This window comes from Canis lupus, chromosome 2, assembly GCF_048164855.1.
Source record: "Canis lupus baileyi chromosome 2, mCanLup2.hap1, whole genome shotgun sequence".
NCBI lineage: Eukaryota > Metazoa > Chordata > Mammalia > Carnivora > Canidae > Canis > Canis lupus.
Genome location: NC_132839.1, coordinates 15,537,044 through 15,556,876, shown reverse-complemented (window position 1 = coordinate 15,556,876; position 19,833 = coordinate 15,537,044). Strand labels below are relative to the sequence as shown.

Here is a 19,833-nt window from a genome sequence, read left to right as displayed (position 1 = left end):
AATAAACCTGTGTGGAGGTTACAGTTATGTCACAGGTGTTGTTGAAGTTAAAAGATACTCGACTGGGCAGTAAAAACCATTTAAGAAAAGTTCTTTTCTTTTCGAAAACTGATTCTGTGATGTGATGTGAGGGGGGAAATGAATCATTTGGCAACACAGAGGCCAGCAGGAATAACTTAGCTGTTTGAGTTAGAATTAGTACCTAATGTATTAGATATAATTTACCAAAAAAATTTAACATCAGAATCCAGGCTATACAAGTCACTTAGAAGTAAGAGAGGCATTGAACAGAAATGTATACAACTAATAAAAATATATATACACTTAGAAACTTGAGACAGTCTCTTAGAAGATAATAACTATTTTGTTTAGCAGATAACTCCCAAGCTTTTTTGATAATTTGGGACACAGGCTCAAATTGCAAACATATCCAAATTTCATCTTCGTATATACCTTTAGGTGGCCCTTGCTGAACCCATCCCCAAATTTTTCTTGAGAACAGTCAATGCAGTGATGAGTGGTGCTCTCTGGAGCTCTCTCTAGTTCACACTGGGCTTGGTTTTGGTTTCCCTTTCAACTACTGGAGCACCAATGAGCAGCAGAATATCAAAATGAAGAATGGGAAGCAAAGGTAGAGATCATCAAACCTAGATCATCTCCTCTGAATAACATTTATTGTACATCTCCATTTCACGGGACTTAGTTCGATGAGTTGAAGCTTGTTTACAATAAACGAATAACTTTATTTCTGTTAACTGGATTTGTTTTAATTAAATCACAGGGAAAAAAAACAGGCTTCTCAAGATAAATCAGTGTTCAGATAGAAATCATTTTCAACCCAGCAATTTTTACAGCCTTTGGTTTGCTATTCATATTCTAATAGAATAAATTAGCTGAGGCTTCAGCTCTTTTCTTTTATTCTATTAAAGCCCTTCCAAATAATTCAAACACATAAATTATGTATAGCTGATTCTTAGAAAACAGTAGAATTTAATGTAATGTCACAGTGTTAAAGAAGAAATAATGAAGGAGAAATACCTTCCTGCTTTATTCTTAACTATGCATAGTTCAGATTTTACTTTTAAGGATTTTTATGAAGCATAAAACACTAAACTTACTGTATTTTCACATTCCTGTAGTTTTGCTAATCTCATGAGTCAAGGCCAATACTAAGAGAAATAATCGAATGCGAAGGAAAAACAGTGAGCAAATAATTGAATTCTTGGCCTGGATCTGTACCATATACTCTGTGTATGACCTGAGGCAACTCAATCTTTCTGGTCCCTTTTGTCTCTAATAAAATAAGGCTTTTAAGACCTCCTTTGCCTACCTTACAACTGTTAAGAGGTTCAAAAGAAATACTATATGGGCAAGTACTTTATTAAGCCTTATGCAGACTTAAAATAAGCTACACCAACATGAATTTAAATAAAAATAAATGAAAAAAAAAAATAAATAAAAATAAATGAAAGGGATAAAATACTTCCATGTAGGGAAAATTGTAGGGCTTTTCTCTTCCTTCCTTATGCTGCTTATTGTCGGAGGGTTCCCTGCTACTTGGGACAATTTGTTCTTGTGTGTCTTACCTCAGAGAGAAGTCCAAACAGGGTGATCAGGAGACACTTGACTTTCTTTGACACTCTCTTCTGAAAAGGCCCATAGTTCCTTGACCCTGGTGCTGGTCCACTGGACAGTGTCTACAGCTCCCATTCTAGACCCTTGTGTCTCAGTCCACCCTCCTCATTAGGACCCAGGGGCTCAGAAACTGCCCATGGATTGCGGTGATAGGCATACACATTTGACTGCTAAGATTGTTCTCTGAAATCTTGCAGAAATCTCAACTGAATCCAAATTGTACATAGAGTTTTATTACTGGAGCCTTATCTCCAGAAGATCATAGTGAAGACAGAGGAGAGGAGACTAAAGAAGAGGAGATCTACAGTGTGGCTAGAGCAGTCATGGGACAGGGAGAGGGGAGGGTAAGCATAATAAGGACACTTTCTCATTTCCAGTCAGCTTTCTTTTATCACTTGGAATAAAATTTCTCACATTTTTTCAAAAGGCGGGGAGAGGGAACTTGAAAGACTGTCTTATTCTGTGAGGCCAAGACAGAGGGAAACCCTGGTCAGATAAGACAAATTAAGGGCAGTGGAAAAGGAAATAGGTGGCCTAACCGTGGGATCCCAGGTGGGACAGAAAAAAAGGGGTTAGTTTAGAAATAAGGAGCATGTTTTGCAGGTCGCAGGTGCTAAGCCCCTAGCTATTCTCTGCTTATTCTCACCCCACCCTCCAGCTCCATGTTCTCTTTAGCACCCCAGCCTCTAGAGCATTAGTCACACTCCTCTCCCCTGTCTCATCCCTGTCTCTTTGGAATATCTACTTCCAGGCTCCTGAAGGTGGAGGGGCATCTAATCTGCCTGCAACTCAAGGGAAGTGAAGTGAAAATGCCATCCCTGTGTTAGCAGGGCATCTCTGGCATCCTGGATGATTAGTTCCTAAAGAACGGCTAAAACCTCACCAGTTAATTATTGGTGGGTTAAACAGACTTGTGGAAGTTGGCCATTATTCATAAGATTATTTCTGTTGGAATATGAACCCTAACTTCTAATAAACAACCTTACAGAGCATAATTTACTCCTAAACTCAAGAAGGCTAAAAAAGTAAAAAAAGTAAAAAATTAAGAAATTAAAAATTTTTAAAAAAATAAATGGCCATATCTGCAGGTCTACCAAAGCTTATGAATAAAGAAAGGACCAATATGAATCTTTTTCTTTCTTTGTAATAATTAAAAATCATTGCCCCCTGTTAGTAGTTGATGACCCTATCTAAATTGATTTTGTTCTATGTAGAATTCCAGATGACATATTAAAACAGATTTTAAAGAAGAATCTACTCTTAAATCTATATTTGTTTCCACACTCTTAATTCCCAGCAAAAGGTCATCAGGCTTCTGTTACCCCTTCTCATTGTCTGGCAACTCATTAGGCAAATGGCAGGTACATGCTGGTCATGTAAGATGGTTGACATGGACATAGCCACATTAACTCTGTGCCATCTTTGTCTTTCCCTTTGTGCCAAAGTCAGAAAAAGAAAAGACCAGAAAATCAGGGGCTGAATGCATATAAACAGGGAATAACTATTGAGGGAAGACATAAATCAAGAAAAAACACAGTAATTGAAAAGAGAAGTTTTTAAAATCGAGGTGGGTTTAAAAAATGATATTGATAAGTGATTCCTCGGGCTCCCTTTCTCCTTCCAATGCATGTCCAAAGTACTTCCATAGCCATTTTCACAAGCCCTCTTCAAGGTTGTTTTTAATAATATTTATTGAGGGGCACCTGGATGGCTCAGGGGTTAAATGTCTGCCTTCGGCTCAGGTCATGATTCTGAGGTCCTGGGATCAAGTTTCGCATCAGGTCCCCTGCAGAGAGCCTGCCTCTTCCTCTGCCTATGTCTCTGTCTCTCTCTGTGTCTCTCATGAATAAATAAATAAAATCTAAAAAAAAAATTATTTAGTGCTCTTCTTTGTGGAAGACATGATTTGGTGCTTGGCACCCACTGTTTCATCTGAAACACATGACAGCACCAGGAGGCAGTTTTATGGCAATTATCATTTGGCACATAAGGACACTGAGTCACACAGAGGTGAACATGTCTCAGGTTGAACAACTGCAAATGAGGGGCCGCGAGTAGAGCTTCAACGGCAGACAGACTCCAGAGCCTATGTGGTTCCTCAGTGCACTAACCCTGTTTCCTGAGGAAGAACATGAGATTTACAGAGGTTGTGTTACTTCCTGCAGCTAGTGGGTAGCCACTTCAGACTAAAAATGGCAAGTAAAGCAATCAGTGGACGTGAGACTTGGATTTAAGAATAACTATTTCCCTTAGTTTGATCACTGAATGGGATTTGGTCACAGCATTGATTCAATATTATTTAATTCTTCATAATAATTGACTAATAATTAACTAATTGACTTCATAATTATAGACTAAAACCTCATCCAGCAAGATTTTAGAGAATCCATGCCTTTATGATTTTTATTGAAGAGAATATATTTTGATGAAAAAAATCTAGGTACTAGAAAACCCATCATAGTTAATGTCTCAATGTTTTCTAACCAGATAGCTCACCATAAGTAGAAATGATAGTAAAGCAAAACTGATGGCAGTTTGTATAGGAAGAGCTACAAGTGACAGACATAATCAACTAAAAATGACACCATTGTTGTTCTGACTTTCAACTCTTGGTTGGTAGCCATCTCTTGGTTGGTAGTATATTTATCTTTAGCCTCAGAGCAGCATCCAGTCCAGCTGAAATCACAAGAAAAAGAGCTTCACAGTTTCCCTCCCCCCTTCCCATGCTCAGACTCAGCTTCCTTTACAGAAGGTGAGAAAACCTACAAGCAGTACGAGATTAAAAGTCTGGTATTTTGATCTCATCCAAGAGTCCCCTCAGCAGAAGATGGGCCAAAAGAACTGAACAGCCCCCACAGATTCTCTGGCATCTGCATTATTTAATTTCAGAAATTACAAATTCCCTCAAAGCCAGAAAAATCCACCCACATGCAAATAATTCCAGTATGCACCGTAAATGATGATGACTGTCAAGACAATGTTATCTTATTATTTCTGGGTCCAGGAATTGATCTTTTAAAAAAGAACTTCCCTTGCATAATTTTAAAACAAGTCTTCCCAACATTTATAAGAAACGAGCCCTCCTGCAGATGAAGAAAGATGTGTGTCAAGATGTGTTATCTTGTGGAATACAACTGCACTGGGAAAGCCAATCCTCTCACCCTCAACACCAGACATCAGGGATCTTTACAATCCCCTTAAATAGGGACAGAAATTTAAATTTATGTCTCTATTCCTACTTCTTTGAACTTGCTCTGCCTGTGAAATCTGTTTTTATTATAGCAAATTCATCAGTAGTGCCGTAATGGCCATTAATTCTTTTAAAGAAAATCTAAGCTGCAGGATTCCCAACTCCTCTGCCCAAATCAAAAGATTATATACATTAGCACAGAAATTAATCCCAGAAGAAGCCTCACTTTTGGAGACAGGACACAAGGAAACATTCATTTAATCTGTATTTTCAAGAGAAGATAAAAAAGAATTTTCTTTGAAAAGCGCTCACTCATAACCACTTCATTTTTTTTATCATAGGATGTTACCCCTATAGCCTCCTAAATTGTAATCCACAAAAGGTTGTTATCTTGGCCCAATTATAACAAGATAAATGGCTCCAAAGTCAACCTACCCCAGACATTCCCATTTTCCAAGGGAGACAAGGAGTTGGAGGTGCAAAGAAGACTGCTAACCACGAAACATCACAGTAGATCAAACTGTGTGAACATCTACTTTCATAAATGCTTCATATTCAAACCACAACACATGTCTTAAGGTCTAACTTTTGGGAAGTGAGAGACTCCTAACAGCTATTTACACATACATGCATCCTACACACTCCAGGGTCAATAAAATACCACACTACAAATGGGATTGATAGTGAAGCAAAATTGATTCCAGTTTTTATAAGAATAGCTAGCTGCAACAGCCCAACATAACTAAAAATGACATTAGTGATACACTAATACTAATACTAATACTTGAGACTTAGAGTGGTTTTATGGGTGAAGCATCTGCCATTGCCTCAGGTCTTGGACCGAGCCCTAGGTCGGGCTCCCTGCTCAGTGAGGAGCCTGCTTCTCCCTCTTCCTCTACTGCTCCTCTTGCTTGTGCACTCTCTCTCCCCAGATCAAGTAAATAAATAAGATCTTTTTTTTAAAAAAAAATACAAGAATACTAATACTCATTCCAGAAATCTGTGAAGACTCTATGTATGTACACAGAAGGAGCTACACAATGCTCCCAGTTGTGATGTTAATAGCTGGACTTCTTGGGATTATGCTAGTTTTGTATCTTCAGAATCTGGTAACATAATAACACGTTAATTTTATTAACAAATACCAAGCTTTAGTTTCCCTTAATAACTCATGTAGTGGGTTACTAGTAAATACCCTATATATGTACAAAAAAAATGAATGTTACTTGACTCTAAGAATAAAAACAATGGTCTGATATTTTGGATAAGTTCTTTGTCCATGAGGAGAATGTTCAGGGGGTATCAGGGGTTCTTTAGACTCTACTTGGAGAAACTCTGAGGTAGGATCATATACAAAGGCCCATAGGTGTATCAATATGACATATAACAATGAAGAATGGAACCACCCAGGGAACTTCCCTTTAAAATACAACAAGACATTTTAAACCAACAGGCAACCACCTTATAAGAAGATGAAATTTTATAGTTAATAAAGTTGAGTGAAAAATTCAATAATTTTATTAATGGGTAGAGATGATGAAGCAGAGTATGACCATTTTAGAAAAGATTTTGACAGTAGCCATTTGAATAGCTGATCAATGAAGAGTTATATTTTCCAGTCCTAATCCAACTCATCTTGCATAATGTCTCTAAACACAGTACCATTTTTCTATTCAAAAATCTTTAATACTTCTGCATTGTCTACAAAGTATTGCCAATTAATTTGGAATTTATATAAAATGGACTTAGATCTAGAAATATTATCTATTAAAATGAATTGAAAAAGAACTAGAAAATGTGGACATTACTAAAACTATTTAAGAAATGTTATCAATAATTAAAATCTTCCTATATCTAAGAAATCATTTCAGGGTTATACATTAATCCAGATTATAAGAAAATAATCAGTTATGTATTGGAGGTCAATATATTAATAACAGAATCTAACAAGAGGATTATAAGAAAGAAAAAATACTGGTCAATTTCACTCATAAACATCTATGCAAAAATTTCAAACAAGGGGTGCCCGGGTGGCTCAGTTGGTTAAGCATTTTCCTTCACCTCCAGTCATGATCCCAGGACCTGGAATTGAGTCCCACATCAGGCTCCCTGCACGGTGGGGAACCTGCTTCTTCGTCTCCTTCTCCCCTGCTTGTGCTCTCTCTCTCTCTCATATAAATAAATAAAATCCTTAAAAAATTCCAAACAAAATATTAGCAAACTAAATACAGCAGTATGTATAAAGGATAAAATATTATGATCAATATGGGTTTAGCTCATGAACTTGAAGGTGTATTGCCATAAGAAAATTATAATATAATTCACCAATTAGTATATTAAAGGCAAAACTCACCCAATCACCTCAAAAGATATAGGAAAAGCATTTGATAAAATTTTATATCTTTTATTTATTTTTGGTGGGGAGAGGCAAAGGGAGAGGAAGAGAGAGAATCTTAAGCAGGCTCCATGCCCAGTACTGAGCTTGATATAGGGCTTGATCTCACAATCCTGAGATCACTACTTGATTCAAAATCAAGAGTCTGATGCTTAACTAACTGAGCCACCCAGGTGCCCCAATACCTATTAACTTTTAAGACAATCATAGCAAGTCAGCAATAGGAGAAAACTCTCAATCTCATAAATAGAAAAAAACTCTCTTAATCTCATAAATCTCATAATTAACAAATATCATTATACTTCATGGTAAAACATGAAATCTTCCCCTTTGAGATCAAGAAAAAGACAGGATGCTCACTATCATTACTCAACACTTTACTAGAGGGACTAACCAGAGCAAAAGGTGAAAACAAAATATAAAATATATGATTTAGAAGGAAGAAATAAACTCCTTGATTGTCTCTATAAACTATTGTTTCTACAGCAAATTCAAAAGCATGTGCAAATAAATATTAATGATTTGTTGAAAAATAGTTACACAAAAATAAGATATATTTACTATTAAGCTTCAAAATATACTTACATGTATTTTCAAACATTTTACATCTGTGCTTTATTAGAATAAAGTTTAAACGATTTCTTAGCCTCGATTAAAAAAAATCATCTTTGATTTAATCTTTCAATAAGTTCTTTTATGACAGAGAAGAAGGTAATTACTCTCTTCTATTAATTTTATTACCATTCTATTGAACTCAAATTAAAATGAATTATATGGTCAGCATGAGCAGAAAATGAACTGAGTCACGTTTGAATGTAAGTTTCTCAAAGACAGAGAGAAGGTCTTGGGCAGGTTCGCTGTAAGAAAAATCCAATCAGAGAAAATGGATTTAATGTACAGCAAAGAGAAAGAGAGACAGAGAATATGTTGATAGAAGAAGGAAAATACTTCATTCTCAGGGACAGTAAATAGAGGAATTAGGCCATGATTGTTTTTTAAAAGGAGGTGATAAGAAGAGAAAACAAAACAAAAAAACAGGGGGTCTAGTCTAACATGTCAATAGCCCCAGTGGTAGGTGGTGGCAATTCCACAGGCCCTTGCAGATTTAGGGGGTTAATCTTCTATAGTGTCCAGCACTCTGGGGACACGGGGTGAGTGGCAGGTGAGTGGTAAATATTTCAAACCTTCAACTGGTAGATCAGCTGGAAGCTGTTTTTTACTTAGTACACTTCCATTTCCTTGGCTGTTCCCAGCAGCTTTCTGGGTGTCAGTTTGCATTACTATGGTTTTCACAACTGGGTCAAAAAATACAGCGTCCATGCCTAATTAAACACCGAGCTACCGTCCTTTGGCAGTCATTCCTATGCAGAAATTTATGTTGACTGTTTTTTGTGTGTCCTGTCCGATCTTACCACGCAGGCTCTGCAACAAGAAGTATAAAAATTTTACATAATATTTGCATGTCAGAACATGATTTAATCTCAATAGTAGCATTTTCCAGCTAAAAGCAAATGAGACTTAGGAGGCCGTGAGAGACTAGCAGGTAACTTTTCTTTTTTCTTTTTTTTCCCCCCTGAGAGAAACTGTGAAACAACAGAACAATCTGTGCTACATACATAATTAAAACAGATGTTCTCAATCTTAATTTTCATAGCTAATTTTGACAGCCAAAGAAATGCACTTGTCTTTTGTATAGTCACCTATTTTCTCTCAAATGTGTCCTATTTCATCGCCCACTGGGATTGCTCAGAAAGAGAGGGGTGATGTGATGGAAGGTATTCATGCAACAGCAAGAGCTCTGCTATATCCTTGATAGGTCAGTGGACGGCAATAGCTATAACAGAAATTGACCATAAAATCATTTAAAGTCCACCGAATCTGAGCATTTTTATGCACCAACATTGCAGATCATAGTTTTCACTGGCTTTGCGTTCTATCTTCCATGATAGAACCCCAGAAACCACAAAGACTGGAGAGAACTGTCTTCCCGTTCTTTGTGGTGGCGTTTGTCATTTTCACACCCATGTCAAGACACTGTCTGATTGGCACCTAAATTCTCTTCTTGCACATCTGCCAACACCAGATCCATAAAAGGTCTACTAGGCTGCAGTCAAGAGCCAGCTCTGTGCTCATGACACCCCGAATCCCAGCTCTGCTTCTTCCCTGAGGAGGGGATGGTGCTGGAACAACCCGATGGAGGTACCCCTGCTCGCTGATGCCTCCTGACCACAAAGCCTGCGGTGGTCAGGAGGTCACGCTCTGTGGCGGGCGTACTCCAATCCTACAGCACAGACCAGGGAATACCTACAGGGAGCTCCAAATCCCACAGCATCCACAGTGACTCTGGCTGCTTCGTAATTTCCCTGGGATACTCTGACCACTAATCCAGAACCGAACCCATTTCCAGCCCACTGTAGGTGATGGGTTCATTCTCCCCAGGGAAGCCCAGTGTGGTGATCCAACCCATTCCTGCTACTGGTTCCTCTGCGGTGGGAGTTGCCCTGGATTGTCATGGCCTGGAAGCAACACTCTGGGTCCTTACCAATTGCACAAGATTCCGGCTATGTTTAAGGCAGGGCCATCAAGAGCATGTGGCTTCACGCAGCATGTGGATTCATGTAGCATTAGGTCCCCCACCCCCACGCAGGAGTGATGCACAAGTAGGTACCACAAAGTCTAAGGGGCAAATAAAGCTCATTCTGATCTGAACGATGGACTGCATTGGAGGGGTGCGGCCTGGTTCAGGTGCTTTGAGGGGATGGAGGGGAACATACATCTCTCACTGGGAAGACGGTACTGTCTTGGTTCAGGGAAGTTCCATAGGGTTGGGGTTGCAGGAGATAGGCCCACTTCCAAGGACAGAAGGCAAGGAATCAGAAACAAGTCGAATGGACTGGAACACAGAGTAAGGGAGGGAAGGGTGCTCCACTCTGCATAGAAATGTTTAACAAAGCAGGTTTGTGAGGAACTTCACACACACAGAGCATGCCAGTGAAAGTACGGGCCAGAAAGGCTGTGGGGTCATGTGGCTCCACAGAAAACCTAAGGTTTACCAACCATTCACCAAACCCAAAGCTGAGGCAGCAGAGGCAGCAGAGGCAGCCCGGCCCAGGGCTCCACGGCACTGTCTGCTCTGCATTCATAGGTCAGGAAACAGAATCCTGAATCTTCTGAATCATGTTGGCGCCAAATACCATGCTGGGTGCTTTACAGAGGTTTTCCCTAATCCTCGCAAACTTTCACATGACGGGGAAACCAAAATTAATTCTACATATCACTAGTCTCAGCTTAAAAGTCACTTTCTCAGAGTAGACTTCCCTGAGCCCATTATCTAAATTAACTTTCCCTATTATACTCTCTATTATCTTCTCCTTCATCTAATGTCACTCAGTACAGCTTATAATTTGATATTCATGAGAGTGATTAAAGCTCCTTGTTAGCATACATTGTTTCATTTTATCTGCTAACTGTGTCCCCACAGTTTCTGGCATACCGGCTCTCAGAAAATATTTTTGCACCTCTGAACACATGGAAAGGAATGCACTGAAGCGTTCACAAATTGCGTGTGTGCTCTAGAGGCCCTTGTGGGTCCCAAGTCTCACTCTATGGATTTGTGGCCACTGCACAGACTGATGTATCTAAAAGAATAATCAGATTGAAAAATCTAAAGTTCATCATCATGTAAATCAGATTGTCCTAAATAAAATTTAAAATTTAAGCATAAAATTCATCATCATGTAAATGAGATTGTCCTAAATAAAATTTAAAATTTAAGCAATGACTAGGTTTTTACTAAAAATCTGGCAATGATACGAGAGATGAATTTTAGTATTTTAGTTCTCCACTGGATTTCCAAGAAAAAAAGAATAGAAATATGCACGTGTGAAAGTCCGTCTACTTGTACTTGTTTACCCCATTTCTGTTAGGAAAACTGTTAAGAGAGATTTCGATAGGTCCATGAGAAAAATAAGCCTTCCTTTAGAGTAAATGTGTTTAACTGACATACAGGCTTCTTTATTATTGGATTTTCTCAGAGACACTAATGTGAGACTATTCATCACAGTTCTCTTCTGTGTGTGCAGGTATGGGGGACCCTCGGGGAGGGCTGGCATATTGATACAGCATATGGTTCTGGAGGCACCAAAGGACTCCATTCCCCTCTCCACACATAGAACAGAGTTTGTCAAGTTGCTCTTATGTTCGGGTAAAATCAGTATCAAGAAGCATTTGGTCAGTTCTGCAATACATTAAATCCTACCTTCCTAACCCTAGTTGGATACATCCTGAACAAAACAAATTATCCAAAGGCTGAGAATATATAAACAAGAGCTTGTGAACAAGAGTCCCATCAATCACTCTACTGTCGAATTTACCCTTCAGGGTATAGGTTTTTTCAATTTTTGCCCAAGACTGTCTCATATGAACTGATTGCTCCACAGACCACTAAATGAGAATATGCTTGCAGTATAAGAATTTGAAAGGGCCTGGGCACTGATGAGGTGGAAATACTGGCAGCACCAGGGGGTACACATTTGACTCCACACCCGACCTATGTTAACTAGCTCCAGGGAAGGAGCTAGTTATTTGTCTTTTTAGGAGCAGGAGACTGAAGCCCAGAGATGCCAAATAATGTTCTCAAGGTCACATCATATGTGGTGGGGTCTGGATTTGAACCCAGGTCTTCTAGCTCCACCTGTTTTCATGGGTTGTACTGAGAGACTCTTTCTCAAGGCTTGTTCCCTGTGCCCTTTCTGCCTCCTCGGAATAGCTTGTCACACTACTCCCCGCCAACCGGGTCACACCACAGCTCACAAAGGCCTTCTCTGATCACATCCAATCCTGCTGTACAGCTGGGCCAACATCCTCTTCAAGGAGTTCCCCAGACCCCACACCAGGGGGCCTCTTAATTCTCTCCTAGCCTTGGCAGAGAAGGACCAACCGGCACCGTAGAGCTTGCCAAAGTTATTTTTAGGAGTTTTGGTTGTTCAGCAGAATCTCAGCTTCCTCACCTCATCCGTTTTCTCTTTATCCAGACTCATTGCTTGACTTTCCTCTGCTGCTCAGGTGTGGTTGAGAGCCTTTGACTCAGAACTGAGGGCCATTCATGGGTGTACTTTGTCATTATTATGCTCTAATACCTCCCAACTGCCCCACCTCCTCAACCTCACCAAGTAGAAAGGGGGGAAGTGGCTGAAGGCAGCCCTGGCTACATTCACAGTGCACATATTCCGTGAGTTCTCCAACAAATATCCTTCATTCACCTCTGTCTCCCCAAATGATTATTCTACTCAGAAGGTTTCTCCAAGTGGCCTCTTGGTCCTAGGACAGCTCTGCCAGTAGATCAGGGTCTCTCTCTGGTGTTTTCTCAACAGGGAGGTGCTAAGTGGCACAGAACATCAGATTGCAAAGTTATGGAAGAAGCAGCCAGGGCAGTGAATTGGGAGCACTCTAGACATGATACAAGGTAGCAAAGTGAGAGGCTGAAGAGGAGGAGTAATGAATGAACCAGGGCTCAGTGTTTCCTGCCATGACTGTTGGTCTCATCAAGTCAGAAACCTGGACACTTCTTCTCACTCACCCTTATGGCCAGCCACCAAACACCAGACAGAGCAAATCTACACCCAATCTGGGACACCCATACTCTCTATTCCACTCCCATATTACTGCCTTTGTTTCCCTAGTTGTATTTTGCCTAGACTGATGTAAAAGCCTCCAAATGGGTTTTCCTGACTTTTAAATCATCCCTCTCAAAGCTTCATAATTCCAATTCCAATTCCCTCAAGATACTTTTTTGGTGCCTCGAGTTTTCTTACCTTGGGGTGAACACTGCAATCACTTGAGTGTTTTTTCCAGATTTACATTCTTAAACTCTACCCATAATTTCATCAATAAGAATCATTTGGGCATAGGACCTGGGTACATACAGTTTTTTTTTTTTTCAGATTCCTGGCGAATCTGGTGCACCATCCAGTTGAAAAAGAACTGCCCTATAAGCTGAAGGCCAAGCTCTGCAGTGTGGCATTGAAAGACCTTTATGAGCTGACTTGCTTTGACATGCCTCATCAGCCATTCCCCTCTATCAACCTTAGACTCCAAAAATACTGTTTTTTGTCTTTTTAAACCAGCTTCCTAAATTGGTATGTTGAGCCATGCCTCTGTGCCTGTGCTCTTACCACCTGGAAAATGACAACACATCCTTCTAGATCCAGCTTAAGGAATTGTTCTGTGAAATCTAACCCACCTCCTGCTTCAGAGTTTCATCACTCCCACCTTGAGCTTCCATTGTTTCTTGAAAAAACCAGTTCAGAAATACAGTATTTTAGATGGTTCTGACATTATTCAATGAGGTAAAAGTCAAATTACTCTTAAAAATTCCTTAAATCACTCATAAAGTAAACACTTTGCTTTAAAAAACAGTAATATGTGTACATATGTATACACACATGCAGAGACTATTATGCAGTATTGCTGTTTAAACACTAGTTATACTCAATAGGGAGCTCACATGGATTTGTAGGGACAGAGACCCCAAGGGAACAGTAAATTCATTGTCCCAATCTACCTTCCCTTTAGGACTTTCAGTCACCAAGGGGAATATTTCATCTGTGTTTCTCAAGAGTGTTCCACGATAGGAGTAGGTAATATTTTTGAGAATAGGCTTATTTGAGAAATATCAGGTGAGAGCATATTGAACAAATCCCCCTTTTAAAGCTTTTAAAGTGCCTGTCTTTTGCCTCCAGTGTGAATATGCAAAAGGAGAACACAATATTTCACATTTCCCAAAATTATTTGATTACAGACTGTCATTTTCATAGAACTAGCATTCCAAAGAATACTCTGGAAAAAAATCTGCCTTCCTCATTCCTCACTGCAGTTGCAAATGAGAAGCCAAATGAGACATGATTGTTCTGTTTCTTATCCAAAAAGAAGAGGGCAGAGCACATTACCTGGCATGGCCTGCATCTGAGCCATTTCCTAAAGGGGCCTCCCACCTGGAGATGTGCTTACCACCTGAGTGCTGATGCCTGGGTGTGGCGCTCGGCTCCCCAGCCGCCACCAAGGGAGAGGCAGTGAGGCTGGCACTTCCAGTGCATTATTCACTTAAAGGACAAAAGTGTAGTTATTAGAACAGTTCTTAGTAATTGTGGCCACTTATTTGGTAAAATGATTAAAATAAATATGTTGTTTATGAAAACAATTTGCATTTATGAAGTTGTCAGTTTGATGTAGGCATTCATTTTGAAGATCTGGAACACTGGAGGTGTGTAAAAGTACAACTTAGATGTGCAAAAGTGGTTTCATGTGAACCTATCCCTGTCATTACAAGTGCATCTGCAGTGCCAAGAGAGTCAAGATAAACTCTCAGGTGTCAGGAAAAGCTTCTGTTATAGACTCTGTGGTTAAAATATACCCTTCCAAAAAATATGGCAAAAAAAATTGCTTAATAGTCAAAAAGAAATTAGGCCAAATTTAAATTGATTTATGCTGTGCACAACTAGCATTTTAATTTGAAGTGCAAACCCAATGTACTATTTGAAGACTAAATTCGGGTCGTGATGCTCTCATTGACTCATGCAGTAAAAAGATCGCAGAGTTGCATGTTAGGAACCCCATGCCCAGCTGGGCTCTGTCGGGAGCTGGATGTAGATATAACCTTGGAAAAGTCATTTACTTTGCCTGTGCCATAATATTTTTCATTTGCAAAAAGAGACAGTTGAGCTAGATGATCTCTAAGGCACTTTCAATTACAAAATTTTATGAACATAAATGACGTTTTTGCTCAGATAGAGAAATCGTGGGAATTTTATAGGTGGTACACTTTGGCTCACTGACCTATACTTTTTGAATAAAACTGATGCTTAGTTTTAATTTTCTCCTTATGTGCTGTTTAAAAAAATATAATTAGAATAGTAAAATATAATAGTAATCTTTTATGAAAACATACAAAAATAATAGACACAGTGAGAAAGAATTCAAGATATGATGAGGAAAGTATTGTTATGCAGCAGACCTTAGTTGATTCCTGAAAAAAAAAATAACTTAGTGTCTGATATGTTAAAAAAAAAAAAACATCCAAATGGGGACTCTGCCCTTTGTTGTAAAGCACCTGTCACATAAGAGCCAAAGAACAGGACTGCTTTTCCAATAAATTTGTTTCCATTGTCTAAAACTTACATATTTTGACCCTAAAGGTTGTGTATGATCAAGTGTTTGTACAGGAAAATTTTCTGTTCTTTTCTCCTTGGAAAGTTTGAAACAATGATCACTTTAATACCTTCTCCTAAAAATAACTATAAGTCATATTCCTGTCGACATCAGTGGCTTCCCGGTAAAAATCTGCATACTTCTGGGTTGCAGTGTACTTTTCAAAAACTTCTGAACATTAATATTTCGTGTAGTTTATCAAATATTTAAAAGAGGTAATAAAGCTACAGTCTTCTTATGTCTGCTGTATTCATGATTTTTGTAGCAATTTACACACTTGGAGTATACATTTGCCATGAGGCATTAATTCATTCATCTGTCCCCCCCACATATCTATTTATAGCATGAACATTTCTCAAACTCTAGGCTTGAATTTAGCAGAAATTTTTCAGCCACTTTGGCTAGATAAACGTGGAAGTAATTGTTTCAGAACTGAGTTGAAAATAAAAAGCAACCACTGATTTGAAAATGAAAAAGAAAGAAAAGAATCCTACCCAAAAATAATTTCCACTCTTTGGGAAACAAATGAGGCATAGATGAATGAATAGATGGATGAATCCTTTATTTGAGGGATGTTAAAACTAAAGCCCAGACTGTACAGTATAGAATTCAGGTCTGCTGTGGCCAGGGTAATGCTTTCCACTGATTTTTGACTTGAAGCATGCTATTTCCAAGGTAGGAAAATCACCACGAGAAACAGCGACCCATAGGAAACAATTGCACTTCAAATAACACAAGGCACCTGTTCACCAAGGAATAGTTTCCTCAAATAGTGAACATATGCTGTTGTGTTTAGGACCAGGAAAAAGAAAGGCCAGCCAATTATTTGTGTGTGTGTGTGTGTGTGTGTGTGTGTGTGTGTACTAATTGGGATTTTTTCTTTGTGTGTGTGTGCATGTTTCATTTTTAATCATTCCTTTGGGCCAAGGCCAAATGTGCAATTTTCCCAATAGAGTTGCTCCTATTGTCTAAAACTTTATATTTTGTGTTTGATCAAATGTTTTTACAGGATAGTTTTCTCTGTGTTTTTCCCCCTTGGAAAATTTGAAACAATAACCACCTTAATACCCTCTTTTGAAATCTGCAGCATTCCCTAACCTAACTCTTTAGTCACTATCCTCATTTTGGAAACCATCCCTCACAATGACTGGTTGATACCAAATAAATTTTGGTTCCCAGACTTTTTAGTTTGAGCTCTCCAATGAAATTTTGTGGAAAAAAACAAGGCTTCTCTTCTAAGATTGAAAGAAATAGATAAAAGCATTTAAAATGATTTTTAAAAATCCCTTTCTCTTTAATTCTGTCTCAATTGTTTGTTTTGCATTTTATTTTTCATAATAAATCCTAAAAGTCACACTTTGATAATTCCCATTCATTTAGGTATTCAAATTATTTTGATCTTTTGATTTTACCTAATCTCTCTCTGCATATGTATAATGCATATAAATTATAATGTATATCTGCATACATTTAGGTTTTGAATCAAGAGAGTAAAGCAATGATGCTTCCTATGTGTTATTAAAGAAACTCCAATACAAAACAGTGGGAAAACTTATGGCAAGAAATGACTTCTGGCTCTATTAGTTTCACACTGAAAATTATCAGATGATGAAATATGAGATTAATTGAGCTAAACTCTTTCACACCTTATACTTCATTCCTTTGTACCCACATGCTCAGAGAGAGTCTGGTCCCAATCCAGTCTCAGCTACATGAGTCATGACTCAGAGCAGATCTGGAGAAGTCCCAGTACATCCCTACCATCCATCCATCCATCCATCCATCCATCCATCCATCCATCCATCCATTCAACTTGCCAGAAAGCCTTACTGAGAGTCTACCATGTATTAGTCATCATGCTAAACTAAGGGTACACAATTTGTGAAGAAAGTCCTTGTATACAAAACCTGAAGACACATGAAGGTTTGAAAATTACCCAAGAATTCCAAGCATAACTTGTGGAGTCTCTGGAGAAAGCAGATCAAAATGCACCCAGTTGTACAATAGACCTAAACTTCTACTATTCATTTAATGTGTTCTTTCCCCAAATAATACCTTTCATAAGGAAATGCTTAGGGAGTGTACAGAGAAAAGGAGATAGAACATTAATCTTCCCTCAAAACACAAAAATTTCCACAAGCTTTTCTGGGACTGTATAAGTTGATTAAGTGTACATTGAAAACTGTCTCAAAAGAAGGAAATCTTTTCATATTGCCAAAGACTAGGATCATGTAGGAGAACTCACCATTCATTATGTTTGCTCATTCCAGACACATTTTGCATTGTTATTAGTCTCATCTTATATGAATTCCTGAGTTAATATATTTCTAGCTCATAAAGGCCTGGATTTCATTAAGAATGAGAATGTTGGAGTCCTTGAAATGATTAAATGCATTAACATTAAAAAGATTTCTTTGCCTCTCTGTCGCACTTTAAAACTTCCTATCACTGGGATTAAGGGATTCTAACTGGAGGTAGCATAAAATGTAGTCACGTAACGCAGCTCTGAAATCTGACTGCCTTGGTTCAATGCTAGTCATTCTATAACCATTTGCATCATGTCAGGGATGAGTCACTTAATTTCTAAATACTTCAGTTTCTCCATCTTTCAAATGAGAATAATAATAGTGCCCAAATTTCATAAGACAGTTTTAAGAAATTAATTTAGTTCATAAAAAGCTATTATATAGTTAAATGTTAAATGTTAGATGTTAAATGTTAAATGTTAGTTTATTAGAGTTAAATGTTAGACATTACTGTTATTTTCATCTTGGACAAAAACATTTGTACAGTGAGGGATTTGGAACTTGATTTGTTACTTTTGGGGATGCTATAAATTGTCATGAATAAATATCACTAATCCCATTCTACTACTGAAATGACTCAAGTAAAGGAAGATCAAGTGACTAATTTGAGTATCTTTACAAAATTAATATGGAATTAAAACTCAACAAAGAATCTCCAAAGCTTTCTTGGGCTTCTCTCAAGGGAATGTTTTTACAAATCTTGATAGTTATACTAAATGGCACACTGATAAGCTTTTCAAATGAGTTCAAAGTGCTTCACCCACCTTGATGTTCACAGGACCATTAATCAATATTTACCAAGCACCTATAGGATATGTGGGATGATTGTCTGGCTCTAATGTGAAATTTCCTGAACTTTGTAGACAGAGAAACAAAATCAAAACAAGACTGTTACCTCCAAAACCACAGGAAGGGTCAATATTAACAAAGAAGTATTGATTCCTGCTACTACAAGCCTAGTGCTGAGGCTCTGTCCCTTAAACAGCACATTATCACCTTGCATTTTTAGTTTTTAAAGACCCTTACTTCATTATCTCATCTGTTTTTCTTTACCTCCCGATGGTTATATAGCATATTCATACAGTTCTAGGAATCAAAGTAAGCAGTGAACTTTATTCCAAGCAGGGCTAGGATCTGTTAATAAGATAGCATGATAAAAAATACCACTTATTACTGAAGCTAGAAATTGGAGTATAGGATATACAGGTAGCATATAACTTTCATAAGCGTTACATTTTTTAAAAAGAAATGATGATCATCTTTTGATTCTCTGGAGTAAAAAATTACTTTTATTAATACTACCAATGCATTTTTTAATTAACCTGTCTTTTAATCTTAATATTAAGAGGTTAAAGAAAAATTTTCTTTATAAGCTCATTGTCTTCATGGGTATAGTAAGATATAGGTCATTAACATTAGTAACTTGAAAAGTCATCTTTCTCTCATGTCATGTCCCTGATAAAGACAAGAGTTTCATAAATATAAAATAGATCAATTCTAACAAAAATGGTTGCAAGTTTATTGGCTATTTAAATTTCCCTAATCTCTTTTTAAGGGTAAGCATCTGGAGAATATCTTTTTGCTCACTACTCTCAACAAACATGTCAAAATAATCTCCCATACTACCTACAATTTTAAAAGCTGCAAAATCTACCCATATCCATTATGCATATGTACCTTTACGAGTACAAGATTTGGACACTCTGTGGCAAAAGCTAAGAGATTGCAAGAGTCAGATGTTATGGTCTGATAATCATTCCAAAAATTCATGCTCCATTAAACTAGATCCAACAGAGAATCCTCAGCCCACAAAACCTATACCCAAGGTCATATGTCTTCTGCAAGATATTCTCCAAGGATATAGTTTTCAATAAAGATGTTTATCAATATTTAAAAATACATATTTTTTAAAAACCCTATTAGTGCAAGTCAAGAAACGGCTAGTCTTCTGATCAATCTCTAGGTAACTAAGCAGATAGAAAGACCCAGGTTTTGGTCTTGGCTCAGATACTAGCTTGAGTGAAGCAAGGCACCTTTTTAACTCTTGTGGATCTTAATTCCCTTCTTGGTGAATTGAGAATTTGTGAGATGACATTAAGTTC

The 19,833-nt window shown here is 38.0% G+C and overlaps 1 protein-coding gene and 1 pseudogene across 18 annotated transcripts in view; both read right to left on the bottom strand.

Moving 5' to 3' along the window:
* Positions 1-19,833, bottom strand: part of MCTP1 (multiple C2 and transmembrane domain containing 1) — a 527,670-nt gene that overhangs the window by 325,227 nt on the left and 182,610 nt on the right. The window contains exon 2 of one of the 18 annotated variants that reach the window (XM_072791188.1): positions 14,229-14,320. The exons of the other annotated variants lie outside the window; for them this stretch is intronic. The gene's annotated coding sequence lies outside the window, so the exon portion shown is untranslated. The remainder of the gene's footprint in view (positions 1-14,228; positions 14,321-19,833) is intronic. 18 annotated transcript variants of the gene reach the window in all.
* The window catches only part of LOC140612941 (developmental pluripotency-associated protein 4-like), a 33,421-nt pseudogene that overhangs the window by 10,505 nt on the left and 3,083 nt on the right, over positions 1-19,833 (bottom strand).